Below are 16,161 nucleotides of genomic sequence, written 5' to 3'. Positions count from 1 at the left end.
ACATTCTAACACCATGTGCCGCATAGTTTCTGTTTCTTTTCGGCAGGCCACGCATACTCCATCGTTTTGTGAATACTTCCCCACAAAGATCTTAGTTCGCAAGCAACCTGCTCTAGCCTCAAAAAGCAAAGCACTGCGCTGGGAATTATCGTAGAACATTTCCTTTCTGATGTTCAATTTATCAGCCCTGTACATCGCTAACGACGTTTTAGCTTCCATTTTTTTCTCTCCATTTATTCATTTCAATCTGCCTTGCCTCTTTTTTGGTTACCTTGGCTGTTTTGGATTCTCCACTGTTCTTTCCGTATTTCATCGTTAGCCTTCTAGTCTTCCTTAACCACTGTGGTTCCACGTTTTTCAAGTATAGGTACCTAAAAACCAGGGTGTCCAACCGGAACCGAAACGAACCGAAAACCTGAACTGAACCGGTATTTTTGCCGGAACTGAACCCGAACCCGAACCGCTATTTTTTGAGCACGCTGAACCCGAACCGGAACTGAACCGAAAAAAGAAATAATGGTTACCGGATCATGCCGAAACAGTTCGACCCTCCGTTCTAGATATTGCACAGTCAAAACAATTCAGGCTTTTTTTATTTCACGTACCATCAACTTCGTACCATCTCGCGCACTTTCTTCTCCAGACAATTGAACACTATCACGGTCTATGTAACAACAGGGGAAATGAATGAGCACCAATGTAGCAATGGTCTATTGCTGCTGGAAGCGCGAGCGTAGTGCAAGCTGACCAAACGAAATCTCATTCTCGGTAGCTTGCAGGGGATATAAAACGACTTTGCCCTTCCCTAGCTGCGACTTTATTGGAGCAATCAGGCTGCAGGAGTGCTCCACTGCGCAACAACGAAATCCAAACCCGATGTGTGCAAACTTTTTGCATTTCATAATTTGTTTAAAAGGTTAATACATGACAAATTGTTCATACTTGACAAGTGTGACCGCAGGAGCTGCTCAGTGGCTAAGCCGTTTGCTGCTGACCACAAATGGCCTCGATCTCCCTTCCCCACGGCCGTTTTTATGAAGTAGATAGAAATAGAGAACGCCCATGTATCGAGATTTTGATCTACGTTTAATATCACCAGCTGGTTAAAATAAGTCGGCCCGCCTGCAACATAAGCTGCGCGTCGGAGCAGAGATGGACTTGATTTAAATGGACTTGAATGTTAATTTTTATCAAGTGCGCCAGTTTTTTTTTTTATGTGTTTACACAGAAAACAACAAAAAAGAAAAGGCGAATCATGTTGTTTTAAAATATTACGTAAAAAGTAAGTAAAACCGAATAAGTAAAAAAAAGCCCCAAAACGTGGATATTACTCTGTACTTTTCTTTGCCCTGCCTTTCACAACCAAACGTGTCACCAATGCGAACGAAGTGAGTCCCGTGGTCAGTTTTTGAGAAGAACAAGTACCGTGGACGAGTTCCGTTTTTTGCAGATACAAATAACAACAGATATGTCAGGGGAAAAAACTGTTAAAGTGCGCACTTAATCCCTTGGCAAGAAACTGCAGCCCTCGACCTTGTCTTGGAAGCAGAAACAGTAATAGAGCAGATGACACGTGCAGAAAGGCAGGCCGGTACCTCAGACATGTCCCATTCGCGCAGCTATCATCTTTTCTGCCTGTTCTGCAGTTTTGTCTCTTTCAGATCTGCTTTTTTTTCGATTGTGCACTTGTTCTGACTGCCCAACTCGCTACATTACTTCTACTGCTACTCGTTCCGGAAGGCATTACTGCTGTGGACGAATTAAAGAGCGTCTACCCAAAAACGTCCCAACTCACTCTCCGCGCGTCAAATTTCCCTTTCATTTTGTAACGGCATAATCTGTTATAAGATTCCGCAATGTAGCACACTTCCGTGGCCGGTGGTCAGACATACTGAATGTAATGCACACAACCGGTATAGCTATTGCAAAAGGAATTGCAGTTGTCCGAGCAATACTGCAGTGACTGAGGGTTAACTAAAGCGTACTTTTAACAAAAGTGTGGCTAACCCATTCGATAAGGTGATAGGTAACAAATTAATCAGGGTGACCAAATAATCTAATTCATTGGTAGTATTTATGTGCCTGTTGTAGGATTTTTCGGTTTTATCACAAATATAAAAAATGGGCGCCATTGTATTAAGCGCTTGCATTTGAACGCGCCAGTACGCAGGCCTAAATTTAAGGCTTCAAGGTTAACCTGATGCTCGATTCCATAGCGGCGATTGCGATTTCAACAAAAAAGGAAAGGGCAGAAAATATATCCCACCGTCATATCTCTTGGCAGTGGCATTATGAATAGTCGCTAGGACAGCATAAAGTCTGGGCGACAAAGCAGGTAGTAAATTGTCGCCACTTCATCTGTTTTTCTAATATCTCGTAATTGTTTAAAGTTTGCTTTGCAATTGCGCCACTGCCCTTGGGGAACAGCAGCATTTTGAATTTTTGTTTGTATTTTAATTTGACTCGTTTTAAACTACAAAATGTTTTTTTTTTCTAATTTAAGTGATAATTCAGCTCATCGAGCCTGTTCGCGAACCAGTTCAAGCTCCAGAACCGGTTCGCGAACCGGTTCGGTACGTGATTTTGTAGAACCGGAACTGAACCGGAACGAAATGATTTCGCCTGAACCAGAACCCTAACCGAACCGGTATTTTTTTCGGTTCGAAACACTGCTGAAAACCTTAGCTGCCCACCTTCGTTGATCCATCGCCCTCCACCTCATCTCCAAACATATTTTACTCTGTGCTTCTCGAACTTCAAACGACGCCCAGCCCATATCTCCCTGAGCTGCTTCGTTAGTTGTTTTTCCATGCGTGCCTAAGGCCAAACGTCCTACCGTTCTCTGGTTCACTTCAAGTCTGATAGAACGTCTGATTTTAAGCACAGTACAGCATTCGAAAACGTGAAACCCGGAACCATTACTCCTTTCCACATTCTTCTCACTACTTCATTTTTGTTTTAGCCCCACCGAGCTCTATTCTTCATTATAGCTGCGTTTCGCTTTCCCTTAACCTTAAGTTGCTCCTCGTGAGTTCTTAACTAGTTATCCCCTTCGTTTATCCACACGCCCAAATATTTATATTCCTTCACTCTGGGTAATTCGCCTTGTTGGATAGACACTGCGTCTGTGGTAGCGTCATTGAAAACCACTATTCCTAATTTTTCTGCACTAAAATTTAACCCGAGGTCGGTGGCTTCCTGGCCACTAATTTTTATTAGCCGTTGCATATCGTTCTGGTGATCAGCTAAACGAACAATGTCGTCTCCGTATAACATTCCCGGAATACGCTGTTGTACCAGTTCGTCTTGCAGCATATGGGTATAGGCTAAACCCTACTTGACTTTCTTACAGTTTTTTTTTTTTTTTTCAAATCCTGATATGTAAAGCATGAACAGTATTGGGCTCAAAGGGCATCCCTGTTTCAGTCCCCGATGGATGTTGACCTGCTGGGCGCATTTCTCTCCTTCCCATGTAAGGTGCACTCTATTGTCTTTATAGATTGCCATAAGGAACAGTATTAACTCGTCATCTAATCCCTGGAGTTTCAGCATGCTCCACAGCCGTTCTCTGTTTACGTTGTCATATGCCCCTTTAATGTCCAAGAACGTAATCCATAATGGTCTGTTCTGTGCTTTCGCAATTTCAATGCATTCCGTTATGGCGAACAAATTGTCATCCAGTCGCCTGTCTTGTCTAAATCCATTCTGCGTTTCCCCAAGAATTTCATTTTATTCCATTATGCTTGAATTTCTGTCAGACCATTGTCAGTGGTCTCTATGAATCAATACTGGCTTTGTCGCCTCTGCCTTTATATATTAAATTCATCCTCCTTTCTAGCCAGTCCTCTGGTGTTTGTTTGGTTTCTATCACCCTATCTATCGCCCTCATAAACGATTCCTTGCTTTTAGGTCCAAGCAGGTTTATCAGTTGCATTTGTATTCCATCCGGGCCCACTTCTGTCCGGGGGGAAACCTTTTTCTCTGCTTTTTTCCAATCAATGCTGCTCAAACGTATTTCCCTTTCCGCAGTCTTATGTGGCGCTGATGTTATCGGTGCAAGCTTCCCTACCACTATTGCCCTAAACTTCTCACTAGTCTCTCGATGAAAATGCGCCAACGCGTGCTCTCCTTCTAAATGTTTCCCCTCCTCATCAATCAAGACTTTTTTATGCATATCATTTTTTGAGCTTAGTAATTTCATGGTTCCAAAACTTCTCGGATGCGCTTTTGTCCTTCTTCCGTATTTCTGCCATCCATTGTTCGCTTTTCTGCTTGATCTTTGCTTTCGCCATTTTCTGCACTTGTAGTTTTTCCCGTGGCAGATATCCCATTTCTCCTTCACTACCTCCGGTTCCGTACCAGTTCTTTTTGCTTCTCTATGTTCTCTCGACGCCTTTCTTCGCTGGTCAATACCCTCTTCTATTTTCTTATTCCACCAGCTTCTCGGCTTTCTCTTCCTTTTCCATCGGTTTTGTTGCTTTGCTTCATTCAGCTTACCCTTTATGAACGCAATCATTTCGTCGTAATCCCAATTTTTGTCTGGGTATTTATTGATTTCATCTTCCAATCTATCACCGATTATCTTTAACTGCTCATTGTTCAAATTAGTACCTCCTATTGTACCTATTTCTGAATTTGTCCGGGTTGCGCCGCCAAAGTGCAAGGTAAGCCGCTTATTATCGCTTCCTAAGCTGTCTCTTCCATTTTCATCTATCCTCATTTCCCGCAACCATTCGTATTCTTTCTCAGATACTAAACTGTAGTCTATGCTGAACTGTCTGCTACCGCTTTCCCACGTTTTTTGTCCGTCACACTTGCTCGCCGTCGAACTTTCCTGCGGGGTCTCGGTGATCTGCTGCGAAGCCCCCTCACGGAAAAGAACTCTATACGCCCGTACACGGAGAAATTTTGGTCTGTCTGTATGTCAGTCTGTACGTCTGCCTGGCCGTGACTCAGATTCAGCGAGCCGGCCAAAGTGAAACAAAATATTCACAATAGTCTTATATACTCATAGCCAAATCTAAACGTCTAAGTCCTGTGTCAATGTTCATACTTGCCACATTGTTAAACAATAACAGGAAATTACGCAAATATAAGGCAGCAAATCAATACAATACATAAGTGATATTTACAGTGTATCTTTATTTTAAAAAATAAGGATGCTTGGTTTTTGGGATAGCAAATAAAATACTACATCAACTGCAGAAAACCGTCGCGTACTGTTGTCGCGCTCCCGGCGGCATTTAAGAAATCAAACGGCAATAGCAATGCAAGGTTCCACTAGATAGGTTACACGTTCCGCTTGGAACGCTCGTGGAGTAGGGAAGCGGGTATCTATGAACGTTGTAGCAGGGTGCTTCGATTCATGGGCGTCTCCGCCGTACGGCAGCACTGGCATCGAGGCACCCTACTTAGAGCAATGGAACGCGGAAAATTTAAATTCGTTTGAGCAAACATTAAGCGCGTTATCTTGGACTCAGCGAGACGGGAGATGATCAGCATGAGTGGTGAGTGGGAAAGAGAAAGGAGGCATTTACTTGGCCGGGGCGCCACTCGACTATCGTCTTTTGTAGACATTTACGACGAAAGGAGCAGATACACGGCCATTGTTGTATTTTGTAGCTGCAATCATACAGTCCCATACTAATATATATTAGAGGGAAATCTGGCGCCACTGTCTAGGGGAGCCGCGCTTCGGCGAGCGTTCCGTCATGTGCCGGGCAGGCACGTTCCACTTGTCCTTGGCATGCCTTGTGAACAAGCTGAAACGTTGGCTCGGGCTGCAAAAAAGCAACAGTAGTACTGTAGAAGGTTCATGAAATTTGTTTTGTTATCATAAAATTGAACCTCCAAAAAGATTAATTTGTCAGTGATTATGTAGAAGCTCCATGCACGACGAACATGAAAAAAAATGTTACCCTTTTTTGTTGATTTTGGCTTCGAGACAAAACAGAAGCCATATGGCTAGCGAAGCCAAGTAGGCGAGGAACGTCGCTAGCCGCAATGGCGCCGCCCACGGTGGCCCGCGACTGCTGCGACAGATTTCCCTCTAGTATATATTAGTATGAAACTCTATGACTGTAATGACTTGAGTCACCGCCTAAGGGCCCGCGCGGCAGGCGCACATAGTAACATGTTCGAGAAGGGTAGGCTCTGCCATAAAGAGCAGGAGCAGTACACAAAACTTGCAGCACGCGCGAACAGGGTAGCGGCACGCTGAATCGTAACACCCTATACAGAATATCAGCGGGCCTGGCCGGCTACGCCCGAGACCACACCCGGATGGCCCGGGCCGGCTATGCCAATACAATCAATTTTACCCCAACAAGATACCTTTTTATTCCGTAAAAGACACTAATTTATCTATAATGAGCAGACTGAGTATGTACGGATAATCATCGGGTAACGGTCGCGGGCACGGTCGGCCAAACCCTCTCGCATTCTACGTCGGGCCAGGCCTGACCTAGTGTGCACCGGCCGCTGGCTCAAATTTTAGCCTTGAGCAGCGCTCTAGGTTTCTCGCAGTTCATCCGGTCAAACAAATGATTTGCGCTGGTACTGCCGCTGTCATGCTGTCACGCTGACACCTTGTGAAATCCTAAATGAGGAGGGAGGAGAGTCTAAAAAACTGCAAGACGGAAATATCGTGGGTGGAATTGAAATCCCGTGTACAAAAAACGTCGCGCGTACCTTAGTTATCAGTCTTCCTCCTCTATTACCGACACGACATTGTGTATAGGCCGTTACAACGAGGGCGCCGCCATCTTGCGTGCGCAGTGCCCTCTGGTAGCTGGCCGATCTGCTTGGCTTGGGCCACGGAGCAAGATATTATCTTGCTCCGTGGCTTGGGCATTTGCTCCGCGGTGCATGGGCGGCAGCGGCGGATCGGTGAATTCCTCAATGTACTTTAAATGGGAAAGTTGCTGCACCGGACTAGTTTAAGCGATCTGGCTTAAATTGGCGGCCTTTTGGGCCGCGGTGGAGCTGAAATTCGCCTCGAGGTAGCGTGGTCCACTCTGGGTGAATGATGCCGTGTCGAACATATGTTTGCAATATTTCGTCACAATTTTTTTTGTTTGCGTGTGTGTGCCCGGGATCGCGTATAGCGGGTATTTTGATCGCTCTACTGCAAAAACTTATGTCTGTTGAAACGATGTAACCGTGATACGTCCGGCGCCCGTGGGCAACAAGCAAAAGCGTGTGTCAGCTTCGTATCCCTGCAGGGTGTAATAGAGTTAGTTTTGGTTGGTTAGTGTAATACAGTTAGTTGTAAACCCGCCCGCGCGATGCCTACAAAGCGTAGTCAAAGCAAAGGAGCAGCCGCGCCAGGCCCAGCGTGATCGGCGCGCACACTCCAGAGAGGGGGAAAAGCGGCCCACGCGCTGGGACCGCTGAGTGCGAGAGTACGTTTCCCCCTCGCCCGATGGAATGGTCTATAGCAAGCATATAGGTAATTTATAGCTGAGCCGAGACGCGTATTTGACATACCTGGCCGCCAAGGCGCATCCCACGTTCGCCTCTTTTTCGCTTCGTGCTATCAGAATAGAACAACTAATAAGCGTTTTGATAGGCCAAACAGGCCTGAAGACACCAAACTATCTTGTTTTCGTCAAAAGTGCGTATAATTGACTTAAAAGAAGAGATCGCAGCAAAAATTTGGAAGAAAAAAATCGGCGGAACATTTTTACGCTGGCAGGTTTGCCAATGAGTAGGCAAATACGTCACGTTATTTCATTGTTTTTGGGCTTTCTATTCAGTGAAAGCAATCTCCCCACCCCCAGCTTATACCAAGTGATCGCGTATTATACGTCCCGCGCACGCCCTGGAATATTGCTTTCTTGGTGTTGAGTCTGGGTGAGAGGCAGGGCGATCTTTTTAGTGGAAGCAATCCCCCCACACCATACACCAGTAGAGCACGCATTCTATCTTCCCGCGCCCGCATGGCACGACCATTTTTTTCCTCTTGGGGACAACAAAAGCCCATCCCTTCCTTGTTTTCACTGAGGGGCGGCGGTGGTCGAGGGGACAGAGGCGGGGGAGGGGAGTTGCTAACATGTGCATTTCAGAGGAGGGATCTTGAAGGCGGCGTAAATCACCCGGATGTTGTGAGAGTAAGGTTCTAAGGCAAGCAAAGTGCGAACGGGTTGAGTCGTGCTCCGCCCACGACTACCGCGAGACGATTTGTGCACTCGCCAAACTGTCCGTGGGGAGACAGCCTGACTTCACCCCTGTTTAGTCCTACCTGGACATCACCCAACATTAAAGGCTAGAACGAAGAATATATTCAACGCCACACCCACGAGTGAGTAAATAGACAAGGCTCCACACTTCGCTTATTACGAAACCAACGCGCTCCCTCACCCGTGTTTGGCTTCAAACGCAGTTCCCTAACCAGTGTTCACCGCAATGCAAGTTCTGCATACATTCAGCCTCTTTGTACCGCATAGTCGGGGAATGTAGTTGAAATTTGGACTTTCCACCCCCTTTCTTTAGCCCCAACCTCGAGCTGCGCAAGAGGGAAGTGCCTTGCCGGTGCGGGAACACACCTCGCCCCCCTAGGTCATGCTGACGGAGAGGGCAGAACGCGCAAAGATGGCATTTGGACTTGTGGACTAAGAAGCCGCTCCGACGCATAAAAGTTTACTCTCTCTCTCTCTCTCTCTCTCTCTCTCTCTCTCTCTCTCTCTCTCTCTCTCTCTCTCTCCTCTCTCTCTCTCTCTCTCTCTCTCTCTCTCTCTCTCTCTCTCTCTCTCTCTCTCTCTCTCTCTCTCTCTCTCTCTCTCTCTCTCTCTCTCTCTCTCTCTCTCTCTCTCTCTCTCTCTCTCTCTCTGAACGCGTCGCAATCTTAATGTCTCCAGCGCGGCGCAGAATGTACGGACGTGCAGAGTTCTCCGTTAGGGGGACTTGGCCGCAGATCACCATTCCTCCGCAGGAAAGCCCGACGGCGAGTTGCGTTGCGCGCTGTTAAAGCCTGCGCGCCGCGTCGATACGCATACCACAGTCTATTCGTAACACCTCAAAGCATAGCAAATTGGGGCTAACGTCAAGCCACCGCATATCCTCGTTCGCAGCCACATGAGCAACCGCATCATTCGCAGATTCTCGTATTTGCTGCGGCACCTCAGCCCAGGCCGTTACATATCCCCGTTCGCAGCCAATGAGGACGTCGGACCACACATGCGGCCTTCGCTGTTGATGAGAATTTTGATTAGAGGTTTCGTCTGCACGTGGCGAATATAAATTCTGATTCGTGCACTGGCCGTAGAGATCTCGAGCGCCGCTTTCCTGCCAACTGAACCAAGTAATTCGTGAGTGATGCTCGCGCATGAAAAACTCAGTTTACACCGAGGCTTGACCATGGCTGAACGGACTAATTAGCATAGAGTTTCATACTAATATACACTAGAGGGAAATCTGGCGCCACTGTCTGTGGGAGTCGCGCTTCGGTGAGTGTTCCGTCATGTACCGAGCAGGCACGTTCCACTTGCCCTTGGAATGGCTCCTGAACAGGCTGAAACGTTGGCTACACACAAAACAGAAGTTAGCCTGAATGGGAGTTTCTTGGCTGGAATACGTCTTTTAAACTCCTCACGACAGGCGGCCTGCTCCCACGTGTGGTAGTATGATGGTGGAAAAACTGCCAGTTTACACCGGGGCCCACAAGCCGTCGTAAATAAGCGCATTTACCACGGTTGTACCTCTTCACAAAACGCAGTATCTGGCTGTGATTACTGCGTTTGTCCTAATGGGAGTATTAAAAACTCCCACGCCACCTCCATTTCCTTCTCCTCCTCCTCCACCCCTTCCTCCTTTACGCGTGCTTACAAAATGGCTGCCAGTTGGTGTCGTGTGTCGTGTGAGCTCCAGCGCCCCCGAAAATTTATTGCCAGTGTGAACTTGCGGCCGGACGAACGGATGTGAAGTGCTTCCCAACAACCGAAGCTCGTTGCGAACATTGTGGAACCAGCCTGGACTGACGTGCGACGGACTGCAACGTCGCCTCCGTGTCACCGACCTTCGACCCAACGGAATACGCCAGCGAGCCGACGCGAGGCCTAAATGCAGTGATCGCTGAGAGTGGCTCGTTAAAAACAACGCGGTTGTGCCTCTGCGTAAGATTTTCACGTTTTTTATTGTACGCAACATTTTGGCAGACTTGTGCCCCTTCTAGCGTCAAATAAACTCAGCGTGTTTCCCGCGTCACTGCACGGGCGATACTCCGCCACTGGAGGTGAGCGTTGCGCGTGAGAGAGGGTGCCATGCCCGGAACTTCATTGGGGAGGCCGAACGGTGTGAAAGCAATGCGTATTTGCGCGAGTCTCGAGCAGAACACTCACTGGTTCACACTCGCAAGCAGAATGAAAACTGTCCGAACTCTGGACGGCTGTTAGGTGTTTTTGTTAGGCTGTGTCTGTGGCTTACTGGCAAGCGAGGGTGAAGTTGGCCGGTCAAACGTCGCAGGGCAGCCGCTTTTCTTGAGAAGTAGGTGTGGTGCCAGCCGCGTCTGCTACGAGGAGGGTGACTGCCGCGTGCCGCCGGCGATTAATTGCTTTCACTGGAAAGGGAGAAGGTCGGGGCTCCGTGGGAGCTCTCCGTACGCTAGGCGCGTGTAACTATAACCAGCAAACGCCATTCGAGGGAGCATTCTGTAGAGTCGACAGACGACTGCTTATTTTATTTATTTATTTTTTGAAGGGGGGCACGCGCAGGCGTCACACCGACCGAAATGTTTCCTTAACTTTCGGTGAGGGGAGAGAGGGGCAGTGCGGGGGGTAAAACCTGAAGCTCGTTCCCAGAACACTACACGCAAGGAAAAGAGGGAAATGAAGCATTTTGACAAGTTGGTCGCCACAAGGAAGGGTCGCGCACCTTTTTGAACAGCAGAACACTTCGTTTTGACGAACTAGTGAGCGCAGGTGTCTCGGACAGAAGTGCAATTTTGAGTAGCTTTAAACAAACATTCAGACATTACGGAAAGTTGGACACAAGAGTGACAAGTTCAGCGTCTTTACAGTGCCGTTTCTTTCTTTTTTTTTTTCAGGTCAGATGCCCAATATGCTTATGTATTTGTTACCGCAGATTTAGAGCGTTTTGCTATCCCTCTAATGAATGTGCTGCTGTGGCTTCCAGAAGAACGTGCCAGGGGGTGCGGCAACGTCAGCGTTTGGGAGGCAGGTGCAAGCAAACAGCGCACCGACGACATGCTGACCTCATTGTTTGCAAATGGCTTAAATTTTTTTCGTTGAGGAGTGTTGTAGTAGATAAAGTTCTTACCAAGATACCTTGTGTTCTCGATGTAGGTGTTTTGTTGATTCAGTGTTTTTATTGTCTTATTAACGTGTTCACACGTATATCGTATCCATGTAATTTTTATGCAATAAATTGACTGTGCAGAAAACAAACTTTTCACGTTTCGCCATTCAACGTTTGAAGCAGAAAAAGACTAGAAATTACGTGATCCCCAAGGAAAATTAAAAATGCGGCATGTGCCCTTATTAAGAACTCCCAAATTCAGTAATAAATTCCACTGCAGCGCATATATATGAAGCGCAAAAAAACACCCACAAAAAAAACCTCGAATGCAGGTCAACACTGCTCCCAATGCGCCCCCTGAAAACTCCCAGTTGGAGGAAACAATACACTCCCAATGGTACCCCTGGAAACTCCCATTGTAGTGGCAGTAAAATGAAACTCCCATATGGTACTAAAAAAACTGCCGAAATAATAGGAGTAAGGCGAAACTCCCATTGGAAGGAGTTTGGAAAACTCCGAATTGGTACTGAGTTATGACACAAGCCATTTACTCCCATTTCGGCTTATTTGTGTTCTGTGTGTATGGCTGCAAAAAGCAACAATATTACTGTAGAAGATTCATCAAATTTCTTTCGTTATTATAACTTTAAACCTCCATAAAGATTAATTTGTCAATAATTATGTAGAAGCTTCATGAACGATGAACAAGAAAAAAATGTTACCCTTTTTTGTTGATTTTGGCTTCGAGAAAAAAAGAAGCCATATGACTATCTAAGCCAAGTAGGCGAGGAACGTCGCTAGCGGCCATGGCACCGCCCACGGCGGCCCGCGACTGCAGCGACAGATTTCCCTCTAGTATATATTAGTATGAAACTCTATGCTAATTAGTACCTACGTGTGGCTTAATAGTTCCTGGGTCCATATGCGGACAGTCGTAGAACTGCGTGCCGTACTGATAGATTCGCTAGAAGGATGTTGCTACAAAATAAACATGCTGATTGCCGCGGAATGCTCATTGTCGGGACTCGTTACCGATATCGGTTTCCTAATTTATCTCAATCGTAATTAACTTAAACCTTTTATAGTTTTTGTACTCTTTTAGCGCTGTCTTTGTTGGCTCCTGCGCCGTTCGCGTCATTGACACTACAAAATAAGTAGCCTGACTGTTTCATTAAATATTTAGGCTTCTCTTACTGGATCTGCATCGTGAAGAACACACAAAAAATTACGATGCCACCTGAACACTCTTTAGGGTGTAGTCAATGCAGACGCATTTTTGTCCAATTGCCCAACGAATACGTCGGCATTGCTGGTGCGCAGCACAGTATCTCTGTAGTGACTGCCTCGCCTTTGGATGCTGCATCACCGTGAGACCGAAACTCAGCGCGAGGCTTGGTGAAATCATTTCATAACCTTCACCATCCTTTTCCCTCCTGGTCTTTTTTTCGTCTATCCATTTCCATGAATCAGAGCCTTCTCCAGTTTCCCATGTTATACCTACATATCGGCTTAATGTTTGGTAGCTGTAGCGTTGAGCCTTGCACAATTCCAAGCAGTGTCAAACACAGTGTCCGTAAAGCTGCAGGTACTGGTTGCGCAGTTAAAGCTCAAAGCGCCACGTTAGGCTTATAGCGGCACGCTGGTGAATGGCCGCGTTCACGGTGCCAAGCAAAGAGGACATTTAGCAGAAACATACTTTACTACTCGCCCAAATGTATACTTTTGGGTTTGCCATGCCCAAATTACTCACTTCGATCGCCCGACTCAGTACATTTCTATTTATAAGGTTGCCAGGCATTTGCTTGATACGTCCACCTTTAATCAGATTAAGCAATCGAGCCGTCGTCGTGCTGGGAAATCGTGATCACCTCGCAATCCATAGGCCCTACTTTTACCTACCTACTTTTATTTTACCTACTTTTACTTTTTTTTTACTTTTACTTTACTTTACTTTTACTTTACTTTTACTTTTTTAATTAACCTACTTTTATTTTCAACTCACTTGGTTTAGTGTTCATTGTTCTTTGCACCAACGACAATTTCTTACGCAGTATGAATGCCACGAGCTAGAAGGCGCATATACACATATTTCCTTTTCCTCGAAATATTCACCCCGAGCATAACGTCGAACGCCGCCTGCATAAGGAGGAACGCGCGGTCTACGTCGATGAGGCCGACCACCCAGACCGGGAAGTGCATGGGCACGGCAGTGGTTGAGTGACAGGGTCACTGTTGCCTCTGGATCAGTCGGCACAATCTAGCCGGAAACTGGGGAAGAAATGGCCATTGCACTCACGCTCTCTTACCAAACGCCAAGATAGTACTAGTCAGCAACTCCAAAGCAGCCCTCCGAAACTTCATTTTGGGATCTCCCAAGAAGCTCAACGCGCACTCCGCCGATGTGGGGGTTCTCACTTACGTCATCCTTGCGCAGGGGCCATGCTAATCTTCTCTGTATCGTTCCAATTTTAGTATATGTACTTTGGAAGTACAAACGTTTTGTTAAACGTTTATTTCTCTCTCTCACACTTACGTCATGACCATCTTATACGGGAACAAGCTCTTTCATCTGATCTGTGGCCTGAGCCCAAGATACATTGACTCGACGAGAGATGGTCGAGTCGACTAGCGGGTTCAGCTTACCTCGACCCCTCCCGCGTTGACGTATGAACTACGTCGAAATAATCGACGTAAGAAGGGGGGGGGCGTGAAAGAACGCAACTCCCTGGCTTTGGGGCGCCCGCTATTTCGGCAAAATGGCAGACACATGCTGCCAGCGGTACCTACAGCATGGACGAGCGGAGTCATGGGTGCTAAATGTTCCCACACCACTGTACTGAACATATAAAAATGCAATGTATAACGTAATAGCACTATTCATTATCACTTCGAGCTCATAACTGTTTTCTTTTCCTGCTCGGATTTCTCTTGCACTTATCTGAATCGGCCTGAGAGCGCCTAAACAGGGAGGAAACCATGGAGCACAAACAGTGGGCGGAGCGGCGCCGACGACGGATCGTACGTGCGCATCGGACCATCTATCTCAAATTAACGCGTACGACTAGCCGTGGCGACAGTCGTAACGATCAGTCGCATGCGATTGGCATGCACCATTGCACCAATCGTCCATGTGTCTCGCGCTTAAGCCCGACGAGCGAGTCGGCGCCCCGCCTGCCTGCGCATCGAACGGACTCGCCTGGACGGCTGTTGGCTCTCACTCCACCTGCTTATACATGGAGTAGTGGAGCCGAAAAAGTTGCCCGCGTATTGGCTTGCTTCGCTGCAAATCTCGTCGAACGAATATAGCCTTCTTCCGCCCCTGCTACATGAGTCCTCGTATCTTTTCCTTGCGTTTTCTGGGCATGTCTTCACATCTACACTTGGCACTTGATGACCACCGCCGTGGTCGCTGTAGGGTGGCAAACTGCGTGATCTGGCGCCGTCCTTTCCAGCACACCGCCGAAGCGACGCTGGTTGCGCTATCTGACACTGGCCCAGGGAAACAAGCGACTTTGCGCACCTGCAGGGTCACTGCCAGGTGGCGGCACCATGTCTGCGGCGGATGGCTCCGCGTTTGACATTCCTACAGGCTACTATTTCACTCGCCATAGCATCCCAAGAAACATCTAGCATCTTTAAAATGAAGGCTTCGTGTATTTCTAAATAAAGGAACTCTGCAAATATCACTGAAGTATTTATGTTGGGCCTCAGATATGCGTTGTTCTGCTGGCATTCATCGACGAGCAGCGAGGCGCCACAAACTCTGAACTGCGAGTCAGCCAGTGTCCCTCGGAGGGTGAAACGAGTCTGTTTTGTGTTTGTGTGTGCGTGCTTCTCCTTCCCTCCCGGAGCCGGGGACGGCCGGAAAAGGAATTCGGCCCGTTTCTCCCGCTGTCCTGCGACCCCGGCGAGGTGTTGAGTTACGTTTTGCATAACCGTGCCGTGCCTGGGACCGCAGACGCTACGACCACCAGTCTGCTGTTGCCAGCCCTCGAGACAGCACCACTTTTTTAAGTGCGAATGCACTTTATAAGCGACCCCAAACCATCCACCGCCGGCGGCGGCGGCGGCGTCCTGTGCTCCTCTATATTTAAAAAAGAAACAGCATCCGGCGCCAGGTTTCGATCCGAGGACTTTGCGGCCGCAGCGCGACGCTCTACCGACCAAGCCACGGACGCGACGCTGATATCAGTGTTAGTGACGCGCCTTATATCTTTAACGCATTCAAACTACGTCGTCAGCGGCGTGCGTTGGCGACTCAGCGGCGTTATAGCGGCTTGATAACTGCGTGGTGTACACGTGATACTACAAACCCGATGGAAGAGATGGAAGAGAAGGCGGCGAGGCGGTGGGCTGCGGGGGCCGAGCGCAAGCGCCGCAAGCGGGCCGACAACCGTGCATTCGCACTTTCACATTCTCCCCCTCGGGGAAATGCGGGGGAATTTTTTTTACGGAGCTAACCAGAGGAAGGAACCTTTCTTTTTTCGACTTTTAACCTTTTCCCGTTTTTCATTTATCATTTCATAATAAAGTTTGCCTTTTAAGCCTTTCAATGTTTACCCGTCATCTTTATGGATAGCGGACGCATCGACCCCGTCGAACAGCGTACCGCGAGGCCAGAATAGTAAAAAAGGGAAGTCTACCGCTTTGGCCGTTACCCTCAGGTCCGCCAACACAAAGGATTACGTCACCACGGGAAGCCTTCCGTCGACGGCTCGCCCATGACAGCACCTTCTGAAAGGACAGCCCGACGTTCAGCGGCCACCACGAAGCAAGGGCAACCAACGGCAATGTAGGCTCACCTCAATACCTACTAGTCAGCTTCGCATCCAACGCAAGTGATTTTCCATTGAACGGAGGGTACTCTGCGAAAGAGGCGGCAAGCCTTAATGGATCCACACAAGCTGA

The 16,161-nt window shown here is 47.7% G+C and overlaps 1 pseudogene; it reads right to left on the bottom strand.

Moving 5' to 3' along the window:
- Window positions 1-13,648: 13,648 nt before the first annotated feature.
- On the bottom strand, window positions 13,649-13,745 carry LOC144172389 (U6 spliceosomal RNA; annotated as a pseudogene).
- Between the last annotated feature and the right edge of the window lie 2,416 nt (window positions 13,746-16,161).

Source organism: Haemaphysalis longicornis, unplaced genomic scaffold (assembly GCF_048455015.1).
Source record: "Haemaphysalis longicornis isolate Haplotype H1 unplaced genomic scaffold, Haemaphysalis longicornis Haplotype H1 scaffold_20, whole genome shotgun sequence".
NCBI classification, from domain to species: domain Eukaryota; kingdom Metazoa; phylum Arthropoda; class Arachnida; order Ixodida; family Ixodidae; genus Haemaphysalis; species Haemaphysalis longicornis.
Note: the sequence above shows the minus strand (reverse complement) of the source record. Positions and strands in the feature narration are given on the sequence as shown.